Below are 25,749 nucleotides of genomic sequence, written 5' to 3'. Positions count from 1 at the left end.
CCGTGGCGATGGCTTGGCGCGAAGGCACGGGATTGACGTCAACCAAGTGGACGCCAGGGGCCCCGAAGCAGGGTCTGGAAAAGGGGGGTGGGCTTGGTGGGGAGTAGCCCCCAAACAAAGACATGGGGGTAAGACGGAGCAAAGCCCACTAACGATGCCCAAACGCAAAACCGGTGAAGAAAAAGAAAAGAGACAAAAGTATACATTTCTCTAAATGAAAAAAAAAAAAAATGAAAACCCGACAAGCAAAAACATTTACACTGAGGTCTAAAGATGAACGACAAGCGGAGATGTCTTTACTGCTTGGGACCCATGAGAGACACCGGACTAATTTCCTTACCAAATGAAGAGTTCTTGGAAGCCAACAAGATAAAGACCAAATCAAGCCAGAGAAAAATGGGCAAAGGGCAGGAAACTGGCAACTCGCAAGAAAACCCAAATGACCAGCAGACTTACAAAGGAAAAATCACGATCTTTCCTTGCTTAAAGAAATGCAAATCCCAAATACCAGGTAAATGTGGTTCACGGGAGCGGGGAGTTCAGCACCTTCCCGCGCTGTTGTCCACCAGCGTGCCTTCCACAAAGACCTTTCAGTGGCTGATTGCACTGCCGTGTCACTTAGTAAAAATGCAAGAAATTGGGAGATGAATAACATGTCAATAAATGATCCTGGCTCTGACATAAGGAAATCCTATGTAACCTGGGAAAATCATGAGGTAGAGCTGTATGGAACTATTAAGGATGATGTCTCAGTAGATTTAGTGCTGAAGTTTGTAGAAATGAACTGGTAAGTGTTTTCTCATTTATTTGTTGGTTAAGAATAAACACAAATGCAGATAAAATTTCCAGAAGTAGGCAAAAAATAGTTAACTGGTTACCTCTAGTGGAAAGGGGTTAGGAATGAGAGTAGAAGATTCTTTTCCCTTCTCCAATCCATACTGTGAATTTCCTTGGCAGAAATATGTATTTCTTCTTTGGTAGTAAAATCAATGAATTAAAAGTTCACAAGTGTACCCTTTTTGATCCAACTATTCCACTTTCAAGGAACTGAAACAAAGGAAATGGAGATGTGCAAGAGATTATCACAGGGATATTCCCAGAACATAATTTTTATCATCAAAAATACACTATGCAGAAAATAAATTATTTTCTGGTATGTTGCAGAATTTTATGTGGCCAATAAAAAAAGCTTTATGTTTTTAATGTTAAAGGAAAAATTCTTCAGATATCATTAATTACAAAAAAGGAATTTACCTAAGAACACACAGAATATAAAACCCAATATGAAATTTTGCATTTATACTTAAGGAGTTAACAGTGGTTAACTGCTGCATTGAGAAGTTGCAACATCTCTTCTCATCCAGCAATGCCACAGAAACAAAATATGAATGAAAACCCTGTACTTGCTGTGAAAATGTGCCTTCAAACCAAGCTCCCCAACAGCACCACTAAAAGTCAATGTGGTACTACTTAGAGGTCAAGGATTTTCAAATCTGGCTATTCATCAGGCTCAGCTGGGAGCCGTGAAACAATGTAGAAGCCCAGGATCCAACAGCGATATTTATTTTGGAGCTCCCCAGGGGATCCTAATGTCTGCAGTGATTTTAACCTGTTTTAGAGACCCCATCCCCATTTTCCCCAAAGTTCTTTATAATGCCGACTTCTGGATTCTGGATCATTCATTTCCATCAGATACTTTTGTTCCTGGGCTGCTCCCCTGAGCACCTTTTCTCAGCAGGGAACCCTCCTCCTCCGGGGTCCACTCGCACCAATTCAAAGTCCTTACTCACATCTTCTGCCTATTAGATGCCATATAGGCAGGCTTATGTCCCTTCCCTTGAAATTGCTTAACAAATTTAGCAATTCCGATGAAGCTAGGAAATTTGTTTTTAATCTCATAGTAACATTTAACATCCTCATTAAAGCAGACAGCAATAACAAACAAAATCCATGATATTTTCTCGTATTTTTGGTGCCACTACAGAGTCCTGGTTTTCCCCCTACATCAGCGGCCTCTTCCCTGTCACAGTTGTCTTTTTCTTCACTAAACCTGTAAATGCTGGAGGGTCTGGCCTCAGAACTCAGTCATTAGTCTTCTCTATTAATATCCACTTCCCGGGTGGTGGCCTCACCTCCTTACCTAGTTACATGGCTTAAATGCAACATACATGCCAGTGGTTCCCAAATTTCAATCCTCTGCCACAAAACTCCCCACAGAAGCCCAGTCTCACATATTCAGTTGTCTACTTAAAAGCTGACTGCTCTACTTGGATGTGTAACAGGCCACTCAGAACATTTAAAACAAATAGTAATTTCTCCCTTTCCCATTCTGTAAACAGCACCAGTTGCTATAGCCAAAAATCCCAGTTGTTCTTGCTCCTTTTTTCTTCACAGGCAATTCACCAGCAAGTCCTTCTGACTATATCCAACAGATGCACCTCAAAACTGCACCATGTTTTCCCTGTCCACAGTAATCCTAACCACCAGTATTTTCCCGAGATAACCTTCTTCTACTCCAAACTCCCCCTTCTGATATTTTCTGCACAGCATTGAGGCAATCTGCAAAGGCAAGTAAGACATTTTTCAACTTGAGTAACCTCTTGCCCCGACCTCAGTCACAAAACTTACTCTGAAATATCTACCATAAACAAAGTTAGAAGAGCCATCATTATCTCGTCTTAGAGGAATGTTAAATATTGGTGATGCAAAGTTTGTCAGTCTTTCTCAGATTTCTGATTTTCATGCTTAATGAAGTCCTTCTCCACACTGAAGTCATAAAGACATTACAATAACCTTAAATTTTCATTCCTTTTTTTTTTTTTGTGCACAAGTTGTGGCAGGGATCTAATATTTCCCCTGACATTATATGTTTCTGAATAGAGTGGACCTGTTCTTGAACTATTTACTTTGTTCAACTGGCCCATTTATTGTATCTCTGTGTATTAACACAGCATATTAATTGATATAGCTTTATAATATCCAGATATTTGGAAGACCAACTGCCTTTGTACAAAACTCTAACATTCTTAGCCCTCTAGCTTTAAATGACTTGTAGAATTAGCCTGTGGAGTTTGATCGAATATCCTACCAAAATTTCAACTAACATTTTATTAAATTTAAAGAATAATCTAGAGAAAACTGAAAATGTTATGGCATCAAAGCCTCCAGTCTTTGACCATGATCTATGTCACTATTATTTATTGTCTCTTATGGCTACCAGTTGTGGGTTTTTTTTTTTTTCCCTATAAAGGTCCTATTTGACTTTAAAAATTTTTTCCCCATTAATTGTATAGTTGGTTATTTTTAATATTTTCAGATTTACAGGAAATTTATAAAGATATTACACAATTTCCCTTGATATTAACATAACCTTGGTCCATTGTCAAAAAGAAATTAGTATTAGCAAAAAAAAAACCTATTAATTAAATTACACACTTTATTTGGATTTCACTCATTTTACCATTAATGTCTTCCTTGTGTTCAGGAACACATCCAGAACACCACATTACTTCTAGCGATTATCTCTCCCTATACTCTCCCAGGCTGTAACAGCTTCTCAGTAATCCTTGTTTTTCATGACATTGGCAGTTTGAGACATACTCGTTAAGTATGTTATAGAACTTTCCTCAATTCTGATTATTCTGGTATTTTCTCATGACTTAACTTGGGTTTTGAAAATATCTGCTATTGCTTTTCACATTTTTTGTAGGGGGGGAGGGGGATCCAATGTACTTTCTGACCTCTCCTGTTTGTTTTAAAAGTCTACAAAGTTTCCTAGATTCTTAGAATGTTAAGATCTTCACTAACGACTGTTTAAAAAAATTTTCATTGAGAATCACACCTCACTTCATTATGATAAGGCACGGCAAGGACCTCTGCGGTGATATAGAACAAGTTTTGTTGTAGATTTGAAAGGGGATATTATCTTTACCATCAAGTAAAAATGTTCACTGCAGGCTTTTTTTGTAGTATTAGTATTTTTAACGGGACTAAGGAAATTCTCTTAAGTCCCAGTTTTGAAAAAAAAATTATCATGAATAAGCTTAATTGCATACAATGTTTTTCTCACATCTCCTGGTAAAATTATTTTTATTATTTCATGTCATCTGACAATGTGATGAATTTAGACAGATTTTCTGATGCTAAAACACGTTTACATGGCTAAGCCCCACACTTGGTCCTGATTATGAGGCTCTGATTTATACATATGCAGCTACATACTTCTGGGTTATAGTTTACTTTTGTTTTTTACATCTAAGTTCATACCTTGTCTACTTTCAACATCAAGGTTATACTAGCTTTATAAAATCTCACTGCTTATATTCTCCAACCATTTATTATTTTTTCTCCATTGAGAATTGTGTTCCATTTTTTACTACTAATCTATTCTTGCTTTTGTCATCAGTTTTGCTAAAGCTTTTGACAATTTTTTTTACAAAGTGACTTTTGATTTTGTTGCCCATATTTCTTCTATTCTAATTAACTTTTATTTCCTTCCTACTTATTTCAGTTTCTTACCCTAGTTTCTTGAGTTGCACATTTAACTCATTAATTTTTAATCTTCCTTAATTTTTAACACATGTATTTAAGACTTTAAAGTTCTTTCCTAGTGCCACTGGAACCATATTCCTTATACTTCACTGTTATTTGTTTCTATGTTTTGTTTCCATTAGTGATATTAGAAAGTATTTGGGGATCTGATTTCTTTTAAAAACCATTTTTGAGTATAGATGTCTAAGTTAACTGTATTATAGTTAAAACTTCCTTTGTGACAGTAGGAAATAGTTCAGTGTGTGAGAAATGAATGCGTTTTCTCTAATTATTAGCATTGATTTCTATTCATTGTTTTTATAGTTTTCTTACCAATTTTTTTGTCTGCCTGATCTATCTATTCTAAATAGTCATAATAAAATATCCCAATACTCTTACAGTTTTATGCACTACTTATAATTCATTTAGTTTTTGCTTTTTATGAGGATACTTCAAAAAGTTCATGGAAAATGGAATTAAGTTTACTTTGGTGCAAAAATTTTAAATTCATGGATAGTTTTTTCATAAGTATTTTCCATGAACTTTTTTTAAGACCTCACATATACTTCAAGGAAATGTTTTCAGATGTAAACCAGTCTAGATTTCCTATTAAATAGCACAGAGGAGTTGAGCTGTTTGTATTTTAAATTACTGATACTAGCCCATTTCTTTGTTTAATGTATCTTTTTTTCATTTTCTCCTTTCCTGCTTTCTACTGAGTTGATCAAGTTTTCTCTAGTTCCTTTTATTCTCTCAGCCTATTTCAAAGTTTCCAATTGTATTTCAGTACTTTGTTGTCTATCTTTCTTAATTAATAAACAAGTATTTTTCTTTAAACAGAATATAAAATAGTAGTACAAAGATCCTGGCACAGCTTAGCAATTCACTGAGTTTCCTACTCCCACTTTCCTTATTGTCATTTAGAATTTTTGTTGTGCCTATTTTAACCCAAAAATCCATTAAAACAGTCAATTATTAATTATATTCACTGATATTGAAAATTTATTCATTCTTCTAAAATCTCACTCTTCCCTCCAGGTTCATTTTTTTCTTTGTTAATATTAACCCTTAAGTAAGTCTTTCAGTATGGTAGTCTATCTATTTGTATTTGAATGACAGTTTAGTCACATATAGAATCGAATCAAAGGTTATCCTTATCTTATTTAAATATTATTGTCTTCTAACACTGTCAATGAAGTCCGCTGTGAGTATAATGTTCCTTTCTAACCTTGGTTTTTCTCTCTGTGGCTTTTAGAATAGATATTATGTATAGATGTTTATCATGCTCAGGATTGTGACCAGTGAAAATCTTTCTTGTATTCTGGAGAATCCTTGGCCAAAATATCTTTTAGCATAGTTTTTATGTCATTTCACGTTTATTCTCTTCTTCTAAGCCTATTACAGTATGCTGGCCCCTCTTAATTTTTCTTCCATTTCTCTTACTTTCTATACTTTTCTGTGCTGTTTTCTAAGTAACTCCTTTTTTTTTAAACTGCACCTGCAACTTTTTCCTAGATGTTTTAATTAAAATGGCTATACAAGGTAACTTTAAAAATTTCTTTGACAATTAAAAAATCTTATTTTGGTGCAAAAAAAAAAAAAAAAAAAGAAAGAAAAAAAAGCTCCTGATATTCATGCCTATGGGTGGACTTCAAAACAATCATAGAGGTGGCTGTTTGGCCTGATGGTTTAGACACTAGTTGAGATACCTGCATCCCATATCAGAGTACCTAGATTTATTTATATATTTTTAAGGATTTTATTTATTTATTTGAGAAGTAGAGTTACAGACATTGAGAGGGAGAGACAGAGAGAAAGGTCTTCCTTCTATTGGTTCACTCCCCAAATGGCCACAAAGGCCAAAGCTGTGCCAATCCGTAGCCAGTAGCCAGGGGCTTCTTCCCAGTCTCCCATGCAGGTGCAGGGGCCCAAGGACTTGGGCCATCTTCTACTGCCTTCCCAGTCCACAGCAGAGAGCTGGATTGGAAGAGGAACAGCCGAAACTAGAACTGGTGCTCATATGGGATGCTGGCAGCGCAGGCAGAGGATTAACCTACTGCACCAGGGCATTGGTCCCCAGAGTACCTATATTTAAATTCTGGTTCTTCTCCAATTCCCGCTTCCCATTTATGTGCACTGGGAGGCATGAGATCATGGTTCAGGTAGTTGAACCTCTGTCATCTCCGTGTAGTCGCAGAATGAGTTAGTTCTAAGCTCCCAGCTTTAGCCTAGTCCAGCCCCAGGTGTTGGAGACATTTGAGAAGTAAACTAGTGAATGTTAGTGTACACTCTAATTTTTTAAAAAAATTAATGGAAATTGCATATTATGAAAAAACCATGTATGGATTTCAAAATGTTTTTGCACCAAAATAAACTTACCATTTGAATTCCATTTTCCCAGGACATTTTTGAAGTCCATTCATTATTTTTTTCAGTTCTAAGGTTTCTAATTGGTACCTTTCTCAAATATATGAACACTTTCTGGATACTATGCTCTATCTCTTCAAGAATCCTTTTTTTTTTTTTTTAATTTATTCTTGAAATTCAGAGGTACAGAGAGGCAGAGACAGGGACAGAGAGAAAGAGATCTTCCATCCACTGGTCCACTCCCCAGATGGTTGCAATGGCCAGCGCTGTGCCAGGCCAAAGTTAGGAGCCAGCAGTCTCCTCCAGGCATCCCATGTAGGTGGCAGGAGCCTACACACTTGGGTCATTTTCCGCTGGTTTTCTCAGACCATTAGGAGTTAGATTGGAAGTGGAACAGCAGGGACGTGAACTGGCACCCTTAATGGGATGCTGATGATAGGTTGTGGCTTTACCCACTATGCCACAATTCCAGCCCCAATCTCTTCAAGAATCTTAAAGTCACACTAAAACTGATCTGAACCGCATTTTGTAGGGAGTAAATTCATGTCCTCATTGGTGACTTTGTGGTCTTCTTTACTGTAAGATTCCCTAAGTTTAACTCAGTGCTTCTCAAGTTATGTTTCTACATGTTTTTCCCACGGGTTATCTTGTTACTTCCTCTCTGAACTACTCTTTCCTCCACATCCAGCGATTTTTTAACTGTCTTCACTTTATTCCTAAAAGCATAGTCCAGATAGAAATCTTATATGACTATTATCAAATGGGGGCTCTGTGTCATGTGACAAAGGGGTACATTAAGTTACCCAGCAAGATTAGAGCCTAGCCTAGGTACTCTCTGCGAGGGTCTGTTTCTGCTCTCTAGCACCACACATAATGTAAGCTGGAGCCCTGAGTAACCATCATTTTTTTCAGTTTCCTTTCATGTCAGGAGAGTCCTTCCCCAACCCATCTGACACAATGATCTGGGACTCTGGCACTGCAGTATGCAGGGATGCTTCTAGACCTCATAAGCCCACTACCCAACAAAATTCAAAATTGGTAACTACCTTTACCTATTTCCAGTGGGTTTATATCTTCAACTACACATATCCTTGTGGGGTTTTTTGGTTCAATTTTTGATCCATATAGACCTGTTAAATATCTCCATCATTGCAAGTTTAAATTAAAAGTCTAGTTTGATGCATGAACTTATAAACTCATAACATCATCTCAATCTAATGTGTTATCTTCTAAATTGTTTACAAAAGTAGCCCTTGTTTTCCAAGTATAAAAGTGGAGCTTTCCTAAGGCTACAGGAGTGTGATATCATGACAGATTAAGTGTTGAACTACAGAAGAATCCAGCTGTTTCCTATTCAGTCAGATGCTAGAGATTTACAGAAATGTAAAATAGTGTAACTCTTCACAATAATATTTTGTTTTGAAAATTAAACCATCTTTCATTAGAAATGTTTATTATCAACATTTAGTATATTATCATTTTAAATTAATAAATATGTATTTCTAATTACTTCACTTTTTATTAAGCTATAACTGACAAATAAAAACTGTATATATTTATGGTATGTTGTGATATTCTGGATGTGTACACATTGTGAACTTCCATCCTGTTTTCCATTAATAGTTGTACTAGTGTACATTCCTGTCAACAGTGTACAAGAATTCCTCTTTCTCCACATCCTTGCCAACAGTCATCTTAAATTTTTAAAATTTTTTGTTTAGTTATTTGAAGGGGGAAGGGGAGAGAGGATAGGAGAGATCAGGCACTTCACTATGGGATGTGGGCATTATAACTGTCAGGCCAAATGCTCACCACAAACTTAGGTATTTTTTTTCTTGGTAACAGCCATTCTAGGCGGTGTGAGATAATACCTTGCTATGATTCTAATCTATGTTTTCCTGATGATTTGTGATGTTGAGTATTTCTTCATATAACTGTTAACCATTTGTGTATCATCTTCTGAAAATTCTCTTTTCAGGTTCTCTGTACTTTTTAAATTGGGTTTTCTTGCTATTGAGTTATTTGAATTCACTATGTATTCTGGATATTAATCCCTTACCAAATGTATAGTTTCCAAGTATTTTCTACTGTTTCATAGGTTGTTACTTCACTGTGTTGATTTCTTTACTGTACAGAGGTATATTCATTTAATGTTTACTTTTGCTCAGTTACCTGTGCTTCTGAGATTACACAAAAAATAACTTCCCAGTGGAAAACAGGAACTGTTTTTCCAGGGGTGGGCATTTGGCCTCATGGTTAGAAATCCATATCAGGGGACCAGCACTGTGGCAGTTTAATCCTCTGCCTGCAGTGCCAGCATCCCATGTGGGTGCTGCTTCTAGTTCCGGCTACTCCTCTTCTGATCCACCTCTCTGCTGTCGCCTGAGAAAGCACTGGAAGATGGCCCAAATCCTTGGGTCCCTGCACCTGAGTGGAAGACCCAGAAGAGTCCCCTGGCTTTGGATCAGCTCAGCTCTGGCTGTTGCAGCCATTTGGGGAGTGAACCAGCAGATGGAAGACTTCTCTCTCTGCCTCTGCCTCTCCGTAACTCTGCCTTTCAAATAAATAAATAAATCTTTGAAAAAAAAAAAAAGAATCCATATCAGAGGATTGGCTTCCAGTTCTGGCTCCATTCCTAATTCTAGCTTCCTGCTAATGTGCATCCTAGAAGCAGGTCCCTGCCACCCATATGGGAGATGGGATTGAGTTCCAGCTCCTGGCTCTGGATTGATCTAACATCAGTCATTGTGAGCATTTGGAGAGTGAAATAGCATATTTGTGTTTTTTCTCTTTTTCTGCCTTGCAAATGAATAAAATAATTTCTTAAAAAAAGTTTCTTTTTACTCCCTCTCTGAACTTCTCTTCCCTACACATCTAGTGATTTTAACTGTCTTCACTTTATCCTGGAAGCATACTCCATATACAAATCTTACATGAGTATTATCAAATGGGAGCTCTGTGTCATGTTTTCTACAGTAGTTTTACAGTTTAGGTCTTAGTTTTAAGGCTTTTTTATTTTTAAAGATTTATTTATTTGAAAGGCAGAGTTAGAGATCTTCCATACGTTGGTTCACTCCCCAGTGCCTACAACAGTCAGGGCTGGGGTAGGCTGAAACCAGGACCCAGGAATTCCACTTTGGTCTCCCACATGGGTGGCAGGGGCCAAGTACTTGGGCCATCTTTTCACTGCTTTCCCACACACATTAGCAGGGAACTGGATCGGAACTAGAGCAGCTGGGACTTCAACCCGCACTCATATGGGATGTTGGCATCATAGGTAGCAGCTCAACTAGCTGGGCCAAAATTCCAGCTCCTATATTTATTTATTTTTTAAAAGATTTTTAAATTTATTTTGAGGTAGAGTTACAGACAGTGAAAGGGAGAGAGAGAGGTCTTCCTTCTGGTGGTTCACTCCCAAAATGGCTGCAACAGTTGGAGCTGCACCAATCCGAAGCCAAGAGCCAGGAGCTTCTTCCGGGTCTGCCATGTGGTGCAGAGGCCCAAGCACTTGGGCCATCTTCTACTGCTTTCCCACGCCATAGCAGAGCTGGACCAGAAGTGGAGCAGTCAGGACTAGAACCGGTGCCACAGGCAGAGGATTAATCTACTGCACCATGGCACCGGCCCCCCAGCTTCTATATTTAAATCTTTAATACATTAATTTTTTGTGTATGGTACCATATAAAGGTCCAGTTTCATTCTTCTGCGTGTGGCTTTCTAGTTTTCACAACACCATTTATTGAGGAACTTGTCCATTCTCTATTGTGTGCTTTCAGCAACTGACCATAAATGTGTGGATTTGCTTCTTGGTTCTCTGTACCTCCAATACCTGTTTCTATGCCAGTGGCATACTTTTTTGATTACTATAGCTTTGTAGGTTTTGAGATCAGATAGCATGATGTTTCCATTGTTACTGCTGCTGGTTTTTTTTTTTTGACAGGCAGAGTGGACAGTGAGAGAGAGAGACAGAGAGAAAGGTCTTCCTTTGCCATTGGTTCACCCTCCAATGGCCGCCGCGGCCAGCGCGCTGCGGCCGGCACACTGCGCTGATCCGATGGCAGGAGCCAGGAGCCAGGTGCTTTTTCCTGGTCTTCCATAGGGTGCAGGGCTCAAGCACCTGGGCCATCCTCCACTGCACTCCCTGGCCACAGCAGAGAGCTGGCCTGGAAGAGGGGCACCCGGGACAAAATCCGGCGCCCCAACTGGGACTAGAACCTGATGTGCTGGCGCCGCTAGGCGGAGGATTAGCCTAGTGAGCCGCGGCGCCGGCCAACTGCTGCCTTTTTTTTTTTTTTGCATTCAATATTGCTTTGGGTATTGGAGTTTTTTGCGATTCCTTATGAATTTTATGAGTTTTTTCTATTTCTGTGAAAAAAAATTTCATTTGAATTCTGACAAGGAATCTGAAATCAAACTGTGGATTGCTCTGTATAGTAAGGGCATTTTAGCAATATTAATTCTTCCAATCCATGAACACAAGGCATCTTTCCATTTATTTTTGTGTCCATTTCTTTCACCAACATCTTGCAGTTTTCAGTGTACAGATCTTTCACCTCATTAGAAAAACTGATTCCTCCATACTTTTTAAAGGTTTATTTTATTTATTTGAAAGACAAAGTTACAGAGAGAGAGAGAGAGAGAGAGAGAGAGAGAGAGACAGAGAGAGAGGTCTTCCATCCACTGGTTCACTCCCCAAATGATTGCAATGGCCAAAACTAAGCTGATCCAAAACCAGTAGCTTCTTCTAGGTCTCTCACATGGGTGCAGGGAACCAAACACTTGGGCCATCCTCTGCTACTTTCCCAGGTACATTAACAGGGAGCTGGATTGGAAGTGGAACAGAGGCCAGTGCTTTGGCAGTTTGAGTCCCAGCTGCTCCATTTCTGATCCAGCTCTCTGCTATGGACTGGGAAAGCAGCAGAAGATGGCCCAAGTCCTTGGGCCGCTGCACCTGCATGGGAGACATGGAAGAAGCCCCTGGCTCCTGGCTTTGGATCGGCACAGCTCCAATCCAAAGCCAGCTAATTGGGGAGTGAACCAGTGGATGGAAGACCTCCCTCCCACCCCGCCTCTGCCTTTCAAACAAATTCTTTAAAAAATGAAAAAAAAAAAAGTGGAACAACTGGGATTTGAACCGATGCCCAAATGGGATGCTGGCACTGCAGGCTGGGGCTTTAACCCTCTGCACCACAGCACTGGCCTCCTCCTCCATATTTTAAAATACAGCACTGTAAATGGGATTGTTGTCTTCTTTTCTGGATAGCTCATGGGTAGTATATAGGAACACTACTGATTATGTGTTGATCTTGTACTCTGCACTTTCACTGAAAGTTTATACTAATAAACAATTTATGAATTAGTATATATAAGATCATGTCATCTGCAGAGAGAATTTTACTTCTGTTCCAAATTTATTCCCTCCTCCCCTTTTTTTCCCTAATTACTTGACTAGGATTTCCAGGGCTATATTGAGTAGAAGTGGCAAGAGTGGACATTCTTATTTTCTTAGTGGGAAAGCTTTTATTTTTTTTAAAAAAGATTTATTTATTGAAAGGCAGAGTTAGAGAGAGGCAGAGGTGGAGGGAGGAATGGAAGGGGGTGAAGGGGAGGGGGTGGGGGGAGGGAGAGAGGGGGAGGGAGAGAGGGGGAGAGACAGACAGACAGACAGAGAATATGTCTTCCATCTGCTGGTTCATTGCCCAGATGGCCACAATGGCTGGAGCTGTGGTGATCTGAAAAGCTAGGAGCTTCTTCCAGGTCTTCCACACAGGTGCAGGGGCCCAAGCACTTAGGCCATTTTCCACTGCTTTACCATAGCAGAGAGCTGGATTGGAAGAAGAACAGCTGAGGCTTGAACTGGCACCTATATGGAATGCCAGCACTGCAGGCGGTTGCTTTACCCACTATGCCACAACACCAGTCCCAGCTTTCAGATTTTTAATCATTGAATATGTTGTTAGCTGTGGACTTGTCATGTATGTCCTCTATTCTTTCAAGATGCATTCCTCTGGGGGCCAGTGTTGTGGTGTAGCAGGTAAAGCTACAGTAATGCAGTTTGAGTTTCAGCTGCTTCACTTCCAATCTGTTATTACAACCAGTGCAGACGTCACCACCCCACCTGAGAGTCGAGTGACAGGAGGCAGCAAGTCAGCCAGTAGGTCTGGGTCCTTCGTCTAACAGTGGCCACTGAAGAGAGGCGTGACCCCCCAGGCCAGCTTCTGCCCTAGAGCAACAGGAGACAGACAAGCAAGAGCTCCCAAGCAAAAACTGGGGTGGGGGATAGAGAAGAAAAAGCATCAGAAAGTTGGGGTAAAGAAAGCCAGGTGGCAGCAGCCTCCTCTGTGCTCCCAGGTCCAGGTGGTGTTCTGGAGGCACTAGCCTTCACGCCAGCAGCACTGTGAACTGGGCCAGGCCACCAGGCACTCCCAGCAGGCGGCAGCAGTTCCAGTTGGGAGGTCACATTCAGCCCACTACTAAAGTGTCTTGGAAAGCAGCAGAGGATGGCCCAAGTTCTTGAGCCCCTGCCACCCATGTGGGAGACCTGGAAGAAGCTCCTGGCTCCTGGCTTAAGTCTGGCCCACTTCCAGCCATTGCAATCATTTAGGGAGTGAACCAGTAGATGGAAGATCTTTATCTCTGCCTCTCTAACTCTTTCAAATAAATAAATAAATATATTTTTAAAAAAGATGTATTCCTTCTGTACCTAGTTTGTTGATAGTTTTTATCATAAAAGGATCTTGAATTCTTCAAATGCTTTTTCTGTATCTACTGAAATGATAATTCAATTTTTATCCTTCATCCTGTTAATATGGTATATCACTTTCATGGATTTGTCTATGTTAAACTATCTTTGCATTCCAGTAATAGAAATCACTTGATCATGGTATGTGATCCTTTTTAATGTGCTGCTGAATTTGGTTTGCTAGAATTCTGTTGAGGATTTTTGCATTTGTTTATCAGGATTACTGGTTGGTAGTGTTGTAGGTAGGATTCTTGCATTTGTTTATCAGGATTACTGGTTGTAGTGTCCTTGTCTGGCTTTAGAAGCAGGGTAATGCTGGCCTTGTAAATGGAGTTTGAAAATGTTCCCTGCTCTTCAAATTTTGGAAGAATTTTATATAGGTGGGCATCAATTCTTCCTTAAACATTTCATAGAATTCACCAGTGAAGCCACCATGTCCTGGGCTTTTCTTTGATAGGTTTTTTTAAAATTTTTTTTTTTTTGACAGTGAGAGAGAGTTAGACAGTGAGAGAGAGAGACACAGAGAGAAAGGTCTTCCTTTTTCCGTTGGTTCACCCCCTAAGTGACTGCTATGATCGGCGCATTGCAGCCAGCGTGCTGTGCCGATCCAAAGCCAGGAGCCAGGTGCTTCCTTCTGGTCTCCCATGCGGGTACAGGGCCTAAGGACCTGGGCCATCCTCCAGTGCACTCCCGGGCCACAGCAGAGAGCTGGACTGAAAGAGGAGCAACTGGGACAGAATCCGGCACCCAACCGTGACTAGAACCCGGGGTGTGCGCCGTAGGCGGAGGATTAGCCTAGTGAGCCGCGGTGCTGGCCTGATAGGAGGTTTTTGATTATGAGTTTAGTCTCCTTACTCATTGTTCATCTGCTCAGTCTATTTCTTCATGATTCAGTCTTTGTGTTTCAGGAATTTCTTCTTGTTGGTATATATATGTTTATAGTAGTCTCTTATGATCCCTTGTATGTCTGCAGTTATTAGTAATGTCTCCTCTCATTCATAATTTCATTTGAATTTCCTCTTTATCTTGGTCTAGCTAAAAGTTTCTTATCATTTAAAAACTGAATATTGCTTGTGATCTTAGTTTTACTGATCTTTTCCATTGTTCTGCCTCTGTATAATTTATTTCTGCTCTGATCTTTATTACTTACTTTTTTCTACTGACTTTAGGCTTAGATTGTTCTTTTCTAGTTTCTGTAAGTGTAAAAGTTAGGTGATTTGATATCAATTTGTCTTTTTCTAAGGATTTATTTATTTGTTTGGAAGTCAAAGTTACAGAGAGAAGGGGAGAAACAGAAAGACCCATCTACTACTTCACTCCCCAAATGTCTGCAATAGCCAGGACTGGGCCAGGCTAAGCCAAGAGTTTTTCCAGGTCTACCACATGTGTGGCAGGGTCCCAAAAACTTGGGCCATCTTCTTCTGCCTTTCTGAGGCCATTAGCAAGGACCTGGATCAGCACTGGAGCACCTGTGATACAAACCAGCACCTCCCATATGTGATGCCAGTTTTACAGGCAGTGGCCTTACCTACTACACCGTAACTCCAGTCTTGAGATCTATTTTTCTTTTTTTAAGATCTATTTATTTATTTGAAAGTCAGAGTTACACAGAGAGAGAGGCAGACACACACACACACACACACAGAGACAGAGACAGAGGGAGAGACAGAGGAAGGGGTAGATCCTCTGTTTGCTGGGTCACTCCCCAATTAGCCACAACAGCCGGAGCTGCACTGATCCGAAGCCAGGAGCCAGGAGCTTCCTATGGTTCTTCTCACGTGTGTGCAGGAGCCCACAGACTTGGGGCATCTTCCACTGCTTTCCCAGACCATAGCAGAGAGCTGGATCAGAAAGTGGAGCAGCTAGGTCTCAAACTGGCACTCACATGGGATGCTGGCACTGCAGGCGGTGACCTTATCTGCTACACCACAATGCTGGCCCCTTGATTTCTTTTTTGATCCTTGGTTGTTCAGGAGTATATGGTTTAAACTTCCACATATTTCTGAATTTTCCAATTTTCCTCATTATGGATTTCCAGTTTCATATCATATAAGAAAAAGACACTTGATATGATTTCAATCTTCTTAAGCTTAAGCCTTTTGTTGTAGCCTAACATATGCTCAGTCCTGGAGAATGTTCCATATGTGCTTGAAAACAATGTATAATCTGCTTTTGTTAGAAGGGATTGTTCCCTGTATGTATGTTAGGTCCATTTGGTTTATAGTATTATTCAAGTTTACACTTTCCAGATTTATTTATTTATTTGAAAGGCAGAGTTTTTTTTTGTTTGTTTGTTTTTTGTTTTTGTTTTTTGTTTTTTGACAGGCAGAGTGGACAGTGAGAGAGAGAGACAGAGAGAAAGGTCTTCCTTTTGCCGTTGGTTCACCCTCCAATGGCCGCTGCGGCCGGCGCACCGCACTGATCCGAAGCCAGGAGCCAGGTGCTTCTCCTGATCTCCCATGGGGTGCAGGGCCCAAGGACTTGGGCCATCCTCCACTGCACTTCCCTGGCCACAGCAGAGAGCTGGCCTGGAAGAGGGGCAACCGGGACAGAATCCGGCGCCCTGACCGGGACTAGAACCCGGTGTGCCGGCGCCACAAGGTGGAGGATTAGCCTATTGAGCCGCGGCACCGGCAAGTTTACACTTTCCTTATTGGGTTTGCTGTCTGGATAATCTATCCATTGTTAAAAGTAGAGTACTGAAGTCCCATAACTTTTTAATTTTTTTAAAGATTTATTTATTTGGAAGTCAGAATTACAGAGAGAGAGGAAGCAGCAGAGAGAGAGAGATCTTCCATCCATTGGTTCACTCCCCCAGATGGCTGCAACATCTATGGTTGGAGGGCTGAAGCTAGGAGCCAGGAGCTCCTTCTGGCCTCCCATATGGGTGGAGGGCCAAGCATTTGGGATATCTGCTGCTTTCAAAGGCACATTAGCAGGGGGCTGGACTGGAAGTGGAGCAGCCAGGATACAAACCGGTGCCCATATGGGACTTTGGCATCACAGGCAGTAGATTTACCTGCTACGCCACAACACCAGCTCCAAATTTCTAAAATTAGAGATGCTTCTTGACTTACAATGGGGTTATGTCCAGATAAAACAAAGTTGAAATATCTTAAGTGAAAAAATGCATTTAAGGTGTATAGATGGTACAGCAGTTATGACACTACTTAGGATACCTGTATCCCATTATCAGAATGCCTGGGATTGAGTCCTAGTTCCACTCCCATTTCTAGCATCCTGCTAATGACCATACTGGGAAGCAACAAGCGATGGCTCAAGTAGTTGGGTTCCTGCCATTTACATGAGAGTCCCAGGTTGAGTTCATGGCTGCTAGCTTTGGTCATGTGCAGGCTGGCTGTATGGCCACTTGGGGAGTAAACCAGGAGATGGGACAATCTCTGCCTTTCAAATAAACAATAAAAAGTTTTTAAAACTTGAATTAAAGTACATTTAATACATCTAATCTACTGTGATTTAGCAACACAGTACACTCTAGATTACTGGTTGTGTGAATGCATGGCTGACTGAGTTGTGACTCACTGCTGAGCACAGTGAGACAGTACAGTTCTGCATATCATTAAACCAGGGGGGAAAATCAACATTTATAGTTTCTATTGAATGTATATTACTTTTGCACCATCAAGTTGAAAAACTGTTGTCAAATCATAAGTCAAAGATCATCTGGATGGATGGATGGATGAATGGACAGATAGATAGAAGATACATAAGCAAAAATTCTTTGGCGTCTTCAAACATTTTCAAGAGTATGAATGAATCTTGAAACCAGTTTGAGAATCACTAATCTATAACAGATCAGTAATAGACTAATCTATTTAGGTGGGTATGGATGGAAGTTTTTTGTTACTACTACTATCTCAAAAGCCTAGCAGAAAGCTTAATACATAGAAGTCTCTCAATAAATGCTTATTCAGGCATTTTTTTCAATAAATTGATTTATTTAATAAATATGTCTTCAGAGTTTCAATCTATCTGGAAAGAGACACTCAATATATAAGTTGACAAATAAATTTTAAAGATTATGGTGAGGCAGCTGTCTAGGCAATAAGTGACAGGATGCTGAGCTAGCATGGCAGCAAGGGAGATAGGGAGAAGTGAATAAAAAATATACTTTGAAGGCAAAATAGACAATTCTTTCTGTTGATTTGTGTATGTCAGACAAAAAAAAGGGCATCAGAAATTATTCCCATACTTCTGGTTTGGACAATTGGGTAGATGGAAGTGTTTAGTGAGTCTTCAGATGCAAGTTTGTGCCAGGAAAATGCATAAAATCAACAGCTCTTGGGCTATGTAAAACATTTGAGGATCCTGAAGAGGTCTCTGTTAGGGCTCTCCAAGTCCACACATAGGTTTGTTCCATACATAGTCAGATCAAAATAAATAACTAATTTACAAAATCAGTAAAGGAAACAGTTCTTCAGTATTTAGGACTCTTGTGTATACATTCAGGACTGGGTAGGTAAATATCTTCACATACTAATTTCCATATAGTTTCTCAGTAATGCAAATCTAACAGATTTTCCTTAATAAGAAATTTACTTGTATTTTTTAACCCTTTCAAGGAGTTTCAGGACAATGCTAAATAATTTGGCAACCAATTCTTTCACAAAGTTTGTTCTTAAATCCAAATATTAAAAGATATAAAATAATCCAAATCATTCCCAAAAGTAATTAATACCAGATTAAAATAAGCAAAGAATCACCCTGGCATGAATCAGATGTTATAAAAGGAAAACAAATCAAGTCTAACAGACAGTATTTAGGTTCAAAAGTATAAGAGTTCCTGTACCATGCCAAGAAGGCTTACTTCCCCAAAGTTGAGCTCACATGCCCCTGTCCAACAGGGCACAGGGTACCCTTTCTAACATTCAGAAGGCAAGTTATAACATGCTAACCAAAGTACTGTACTTTATTTAGAAAATCTAGGGTTATTCATCCATTTTTTCCCCTTAAACTGTTTTACTAGCCAGAGAGCTTTAATATTGAACTGAGAAAATGGTAGACATTCATTTATTCAGCTATTCAATAAACAGGTATGAAGTATCAGTTACATACAGATAGGAATACAATGATAAACAAAGGAAATGACCTAGTCTGCCTTCCTGGAGCTTATTGTCCACTGTTGAAGCAAAGAAACAAAACCATGAAGTCATAAGCTGTAAATGTGATGAAAAATACACTGTGCTATAAGCATACACCAGAGAGCTTGTCCTGTCCCAGTTAAGAGGAAAAGCATTCTATACCTAGTTAACAGTGTGCATAAAGGTTATGAAGATAGAAAGGAATACAGAGACCTGTATAGCTAAAATATAGGGAGGTATAAGATAAAATCTAGAGAAATAAAGACAAGTCAGATTCTGCAGGGCCTTTTAAGGACTGGAGATCTCTGATAATAACAACCTCCAGCACACTACAATAATTCCTCTAGATAAGACCAGCGCTCAAATCTTACCCGGAGACCCTGTAAAATGGCATGGCTTCCACTCATACTCACCTGTCAACATCACAGGACATGACTAGAATGATAAAGAGAAGTAATCTGGCTCCCACAATACAGCTCATCAGGCCAGGAGACCAAATGCATTCTTATCTGGTTAAAGATCCACCAAAAGGTAAACCTAAATGGGGGAAACATGACAATCATTGAGATAAAAAGAAATATAAATCAGAAAGAAGGAAAACATTTGGAGATAAAGAGATATAGATTTTTCAAATACTAACAATGGCCAAAATGTTCTTAAAGACAGGACTGACTAAGTTATGGCATGTAACAGGTAATAGAAAATTCCACAACCATAAAAAAATGCAAAGGCTCTTAAGGAATTATCTCCAAGTTATGTTGTTAAATAAAAAAACCCAAGGTGTTAAACAGAGAACATAGCATGCTTCATTTATTAAATATGTATTATATATATATATTTGCTTCAATGTACATGGACTTTTGAAGGTGTTCACAAAACTAGAGATGCTGGTTATCTATATGGAGGGAAACTCAGGCTGGGAGATGAAAAGTAGGGAGGAAATTCTCACACAAATATACCTTTTGAATTATGAGCCATACAAATATATTCCATATTAAATGTTACAGCAAACATGTGATTTTAGACTGATACATATGAAAATTTTAATGAAAAGTAACATTTTGAAGGAAAATAAAAATGATCAAAAGTGACTACTAAAGGAATAGGTAAAAAAAAAAAAAAAAAAAAAAAAAAAAAAAAAAAAAAAGACTGGGAAAAAAGTCTTCTTCCAGAGAATCTCCATGTGTTAAAGCCTTCCAGTACATTTTAATGACCTTGTACCCTTCAGGCTCCAAGACATACAAACTAATATTTATTGAGAACTTCTTGTATGCTGGATACTCCATCAAGCATTATATGTATTTGCAACTCATCCTCATAACATCTATGAGACAGGCGTCCTTACACCTTCTATTTCATATGTAAGGAAACTGAAGCTCAGAGTCGCATACCTAGTAAGTGACTCCAGAGGTCACACTATTCAACCACTATGCTATATAATTCTATGCTGATAAGCTGGAAAACCTTAAAGAAATGCATCAGTTATCAGGAAGGAAAAAATTACTTGAAACCACAGTTTGATTGGAAGTGTCCTTCCTTTGAATAAAGGAATAAATTATTCCAAGTCTAGCAAACTGTTTCAGGGCACTGAAAAAAGGCAGAAAATGTGCCAATTCATGGAACTAAATTAGAAGAGTGGCTTTTAAGAACATATTTCCTACAATGAAAATCTGTTACAAGAATAGCTATCCTGTATGGGGCTCCCACTTTACCAGGTACTGGGTTAAGTGCTTTAAAAAAGATCTGGGCACCACTTGGAAAAGTTTGCCAGTTCTTCAAAAGGTTAAACATAGAGTTCCCACATGACCAACAATTCTTCTAGGTGAAAGAAAAGCATGTGTTCACAGAAAATGTCCATAGCAGCATCACTTAGAATAGCCAAAAAGTAGAAAAACCCAAGTGCCCATCAGCTGACAAATGGATAAATAAGACGTTATATCTACACAATATTATTTGACAATAAAATTACTAATACATGCCACAGCATGAGTCTGAAAACACACTAAGTGATAGAAGCCAATCACAAAAGTCCACATATTATGATTCCATTTATATGAAAGGTCCAAAATTAGCAAATCTACAGGAAGTAGATTACTAATTACCTAGGGTAAATGGAAAAGGGAATGGGAAGTGATGATGTCTTTTTCAAGTTATAAAAATATTCTACAGTTTTTTTTTCATAGAATTTGTTGAATTCTTTATTTAGTGTAGGGTTACTCTTTTTTTTTTTTTTTTTTTTTTTTTTGACAGGCAGAGTGGACAGTGAGAGAGAGAGAGAGAGAGAGAAAGGTCTTCCTTTTGCCATCGGTTCACCCTCCAATGGCCGCCGCGGCTGGCGCGCTGTGGGCGGCGCACCGCGATGATCCAATGGCAGGAGCCAGGTGCTTCTCCTGGTCTACCATGGGGTGCAGGGCCCAAGTACTTGGGCCATCCTCCACTGCACTCCCTGGCCACAGCAGAGAGCTGGCCTGGAAGAGGGGCAACCGGGACAGAATCCAGCGCCCCAACCGGGACTAGAACCTGGTGTGCCGGCGCCGCTAGGCGGAGGATTAGCCTACTGAGCCGCGGCGCTGGCTTAGGGTTAATCTTATGTGTATAAAGTTAATTGAAAATCGATCTTAGTAAAAAGTAAGAATGGGAATAGGAGAGGGAAGAGGATGAAGGATGGGAGTCTAGATTGGAGGTAGGGTAGGGTGGGAAAGAATCACTATGTTCCTAAATTTGTATATATGAAATGCTTGAAGTCTGTATACCTTAAAGTGCAGGTGGGAGGGAGGGTAGAATGGAAGAATCACTATGTTCCTAAATTTGTGTAGATGAAATGTATGAAGTTTGTATACTGTAAATAAAAGGTTTCTAGGTTAAAAAAAGTTCTAAAATTGATTGCACTGATGATTGCACAATTCTTAAAGCACTGAACACTACCAAACTGGGTTCTTTATATAGGTAAATTGTATGGAATATGAATTGTATCTTGATAAAGCTGTCACTGGGGCTGGCACTGTGGTGCAGCAGATTAAAGCCCAGGCTGCAGTAAAAGCATCCTGTATGGCCCAAGTCCTTGGGCCCCTGAACCCATGTGGGAGACCCAGAAGAAGCTCAGCTCCAGCCATTACAGCCATGTGGGCAGTGAATCAGCAGATGGAAGACCTCTCTATATATAACTCTTTCAAATAAATAAATAAATAAATAAAAGCTGCTATTAAAAATATGTATCTAGGTACATTCTTCCAACAAACTTAATGAAACTGAAACTAACATACTTGTTTTACAGATGAGAAATCTATAGCTCAGAGAGGACATTACCTACTCAAGGTCACAATCTAATTAGCTGAGAAAGCCACGGTTCAAATCTAGATCTCAGTTTATACTGCTGACTACCTCCCAACACAATCCTATGCAAATCCTGAAAATCAATACATGGCCCTCCTTTATTGAGAAAACATAAACTGATGACTAACAAGGTTCATGAAGGCAGATTCCTAAGAACAAATTAATTCCTATAATGATATCCAGCACTTCAAGCCTAGAAAAAGAGGGAATGCTGCCCATTTAAGAAGCTATAAAGTGACTTTCAATTTCAAATTGGTCTCACTTTGAGAGTACCCTGGAGGATAATAAAAACAACAAGTATCATTTATTAAATTTTACAATGGGTCAGACCTGGCATCAAGCACTTTATGTGAATTATGTTTAGTTATAATAACACAGTATGAGGTAGATGCCATTGTTACCCAGGTTTTATAGATGAGAAGTTAGTTTCTTTCTCTAAGTTATAAACTAATGGGTGGCAGAGCTAGGAATCAAATTCAAGTCTGTCAAAGTTATAAGCCTGAGCTCCCAACCACCACTGGAGTACATTTCTAGGCTATTAAATTTGAAAGCCACAATGAAATGGATCTTTCTTGAAAGGAAGGAAGATAATAAAAGCTTGGCAAATGTCAAGAGAATACTTTCCTAAAATGTGCTCTAAGCCTGATTCACTACTTATGGGTTATATTATTCACACTTCCAAGGAACAAATAACTACTATGCTTTATAAATTGTACCACTTCAGCAATATGAGACAAAAGTCTTTCATCTTAACAACAAAGCACAGGAATTTTCATTTGAAAATAATAACAGCTAATATTGAGAACTTAAACGTGCCAGGAATGTTTCTAAGCACTTATAAATAACTACAGTCTAAGGCAGGTGCTATTAATAATCCCCCCCCTTTTTTTTTTGGATAGGCAGTTAGACAGTGAGAGAGAGAGAGAAAAATGTCTTCCTTCTGTTGGTTCACTCTCCAAATGGCCGTTATGGCAGGCGCGCTGCACCGATCCGAAGCCAGGAGCTTCCTCCTGGTCTCCCATGCTGGTGCAGGGCCCAAGCACTTGGGCCATCCTCCACTGCCTTCCCAGGTCACAGCAGAGAGCTGGACTGGAACAGGAGCAACCAGGACAGAACCGGCGCCCCAACCGGGACTAGAACCCCGGGGTGCTGGCACCACAGGCGGAGGATTAACCTAGTGAGCCGCGGCGCCAGCCAATAATTCCTATTTTAAAGATAGGGAAAAGGAGGCACAGGAAAGTTGGATGACGGGGCCAAAGTCACATGCTAGTAAGTAGCTAGGATTAAGACTCAGGTCCATCTAGCTCCACCCTCTAGCATTTTCTCTCTCTCTCTCTCTCTCTCTCAAAAAAAAAAAAAAAAAAAAAAAAAAAAAAGAGGTGGTGGTGGGTACAACATTGTGGAAGACCATTCCAATGTATTACAACCTAACAACCAAACGAGGTAGATTCATTTACTGTCTGTTTACAAGATGAAGAGCATGAGGCTCACAGTGATGTGGCCTTGTCGAAATATACTGTTAATATTTATCAGAAAAACCAAGTCTTTCTGACTCCAAATTACACTAGTCACTATACCATGAAACTCTATGCTTCAATCAGTAAGCTACAGCCTACAGGATAGCCAGCCCACTGTCTTTATACAGTCCACATATAAAATGTTTTAATCAAAATAAGGTTAAATTTTTTTTTTTTAAAAAAAGCTATTTCATGAAATAAGAAAATCAAATGAAATCCAAACTTCAATGCTCGTGAAGTTTTATTGGACACAGCCGCACTCATGTTTTTGCATACTGTCCATATCTGCTGTCAGATTACAAGGGCAGAGTTGTGTAATTTCAAAGGCATACCCACAAAGCCTGAAATATCTGTTACTTAGCCTTTTAAAGAAAAGGTTTGCTGACTCCCACTTGTTGGAATTTAAAATCTTCCTGGAGGGAGAGAGTAAAACAAGTACCTCCACCCTCAAAAAAAGAAGAAAAAGAATGGCTTCAAAGATTAACTACAGTAGGAATGGAAACTTCCTTTCAACTTTCAAGGAACAAATAATTTTTCTGTTCCACAAAATATTCCAAGGTTTAGAAAACAGTGGAGAGCTTCCCAGATCATTTTAATTAACTGGTTCATAGAGGTTTACAATCCCTAAGCTGTTTTAATTGGAAAGAATTCTGCATAATGAAAATAATAACAGCTGACAGTTATGGGACTTTCCCCATGCTGCCAGATTTCTACTTAACCCTCCTGACAACCAGAAAAGGTAGCAGTGCCATTGTTATCCAATTCTGTAGATGAAATTGGGGCCTTGGGAGGTTAAACAAATTGCTCAATGCCCTATAGCTGGTAAGAGTTCAGGGCTCCTAACTCTTGTTTCCACCTTTAGAGGCTATAATGTAATTCTGAAAATATTAAGAGGCTGCATAATTTCCTGAAAAATATGAAGTAATAAAACCATCAAAAATTCTTTGTGGGAGGGTTTAGATTTCTGACCAACACCCACAGAGTAAATAATTATGTGCCACAAATTGATTTCAATCATAAAAAAATTGGGCTTCTCAACACATGTTAATATCCTAGCCCCATGGGTCACAATTGCACTCACCTTTTTCTTTAATCCATCATCCTGCCTCCTCAAATAAAAATATCTTAGAATTGTACCTATAAAATACATGAAAAACAAAGTCAGCATCGTTACCAGACTTTCAGCTAGTAAATCTGCAAGTCCTAATTAAACAAGCTACATCCAGGGAAAACAGAAATTGGCAAAAACTGAGCCAAAACTTAAGGGGGAAGCGATGGGGAGCGACGTGCCTATAGTAACTCACCTAAACTCCCAGCAGAGCCGTTCTGAACCAAAAATATCTCGCTTTACAGAGGTTAGCACCAGACTCTTGATACACGCTGCAACCTGGATTAACCTCACCAGCGTTACGCTAAGCGCAAGTCTCACAATCACAGGTTCCCTTCTCACGAACAGTGCGGGAAGGGGAAATCTTTAGTTATAAAGTGGATCAGCAGCCACCAGGAGCTGGGAACCACAACCCACCGCAAATGAGCTCGAGGGCATCGGGGGGAGCGGGCTGGGAGAGGTTGGTAACAGAAACCTTCTCCCGTGGACCGCGTTCTCCCGTGGACCGCGGTAGTGGTGGCACACCACCATTCTCTAAAGCACACTGGGCTGGACACTGGGGGTTACACCTCACTGAAGCTGTTCTCACCTAAGGCCTGGAGCCTCACACCTTCGCCCAGCCAGGCGGATGCTCATCGTTCAAACGCCAAGCTCCAGGGAAACACGGGTGTGGAGTGGGTGCGGGGTGGCGGCACGGGGCGCGTGCGGCCCCCGACTTGGCCAGCTCTCCCCCTGGAAACTGGAAACCCTCCGCGGGGCCACCGACTCGGGTGGGTGAAGGAACCGAGCCTGTGCAAACTGGCGGGCCTTCGAGACAGGCCTGCGGCCCAGGAAGGACGCCGGCGGGGTCTCCACAGACAACGCGACCCTCGGGGGCTGAGGAGGCCCCCGCCTTCGTGGACGTCCACGCGCACGCGTAAAGCCTTCGCGACCGCGCAGCGGCGCCGCCCTGTGCGCATGCGCCGGGTCCCCGCCCTCGGGGCCAGGCCCAGGCCGCGAAGTCGCAGTGGCCGCTTTTCGCCTGGCGTTACCGTCTGGCGGGGCTGCGTA

At 40.2% G+C, this 25,749-nt stretch overlaps 1 long non-coding RNA gene across 1 annotated transcript; it reads right to left on the bottom strand.

Moving 5' to 3' along the window:
- Positions 1-526: 526 nt before the first annotated feature.
- On the bottom strand, positions 527-25,426 carry LOC149120689 (uncharacterized). Its single transcript, XR_016225134.1, has 4 exons — positions 25,289-25,426; positions 24,673-24,728; positions 19,155-19,278; positions 527-1,047 (listed from the first exon to the last, which is right to left on the bottom strand). It is a non-coding gene; the product is annotated as an uncharacterized LOC149120689 (long non-coding RNA).
- Between the last annotated feature and the right edge of the window lie 323 nt (positions 25,427-25,749).

Source organism: Oryctolagus cuniculus, chromosome 18, assembly GCF_051225735.1.
Source record: "Oryctolagus cuniculus isolate XC-2025 breed Fujian yellow rabbit chromosome 18, ASM5122573v1, whole genome shotgun sequence".
Classification (NCBI taxonomy): Eukaryota; Metazoa; Chordata; class Mammalia; order Lagomorpha; family Leporidae; genus Oryctolagus; species Oryctolagus cuniculus.
The sequence above is the reverse complement of the archived record's forward strand: the minus strand, read 5'-3'. Positions and strand labels throughout refer to the sequence as shown.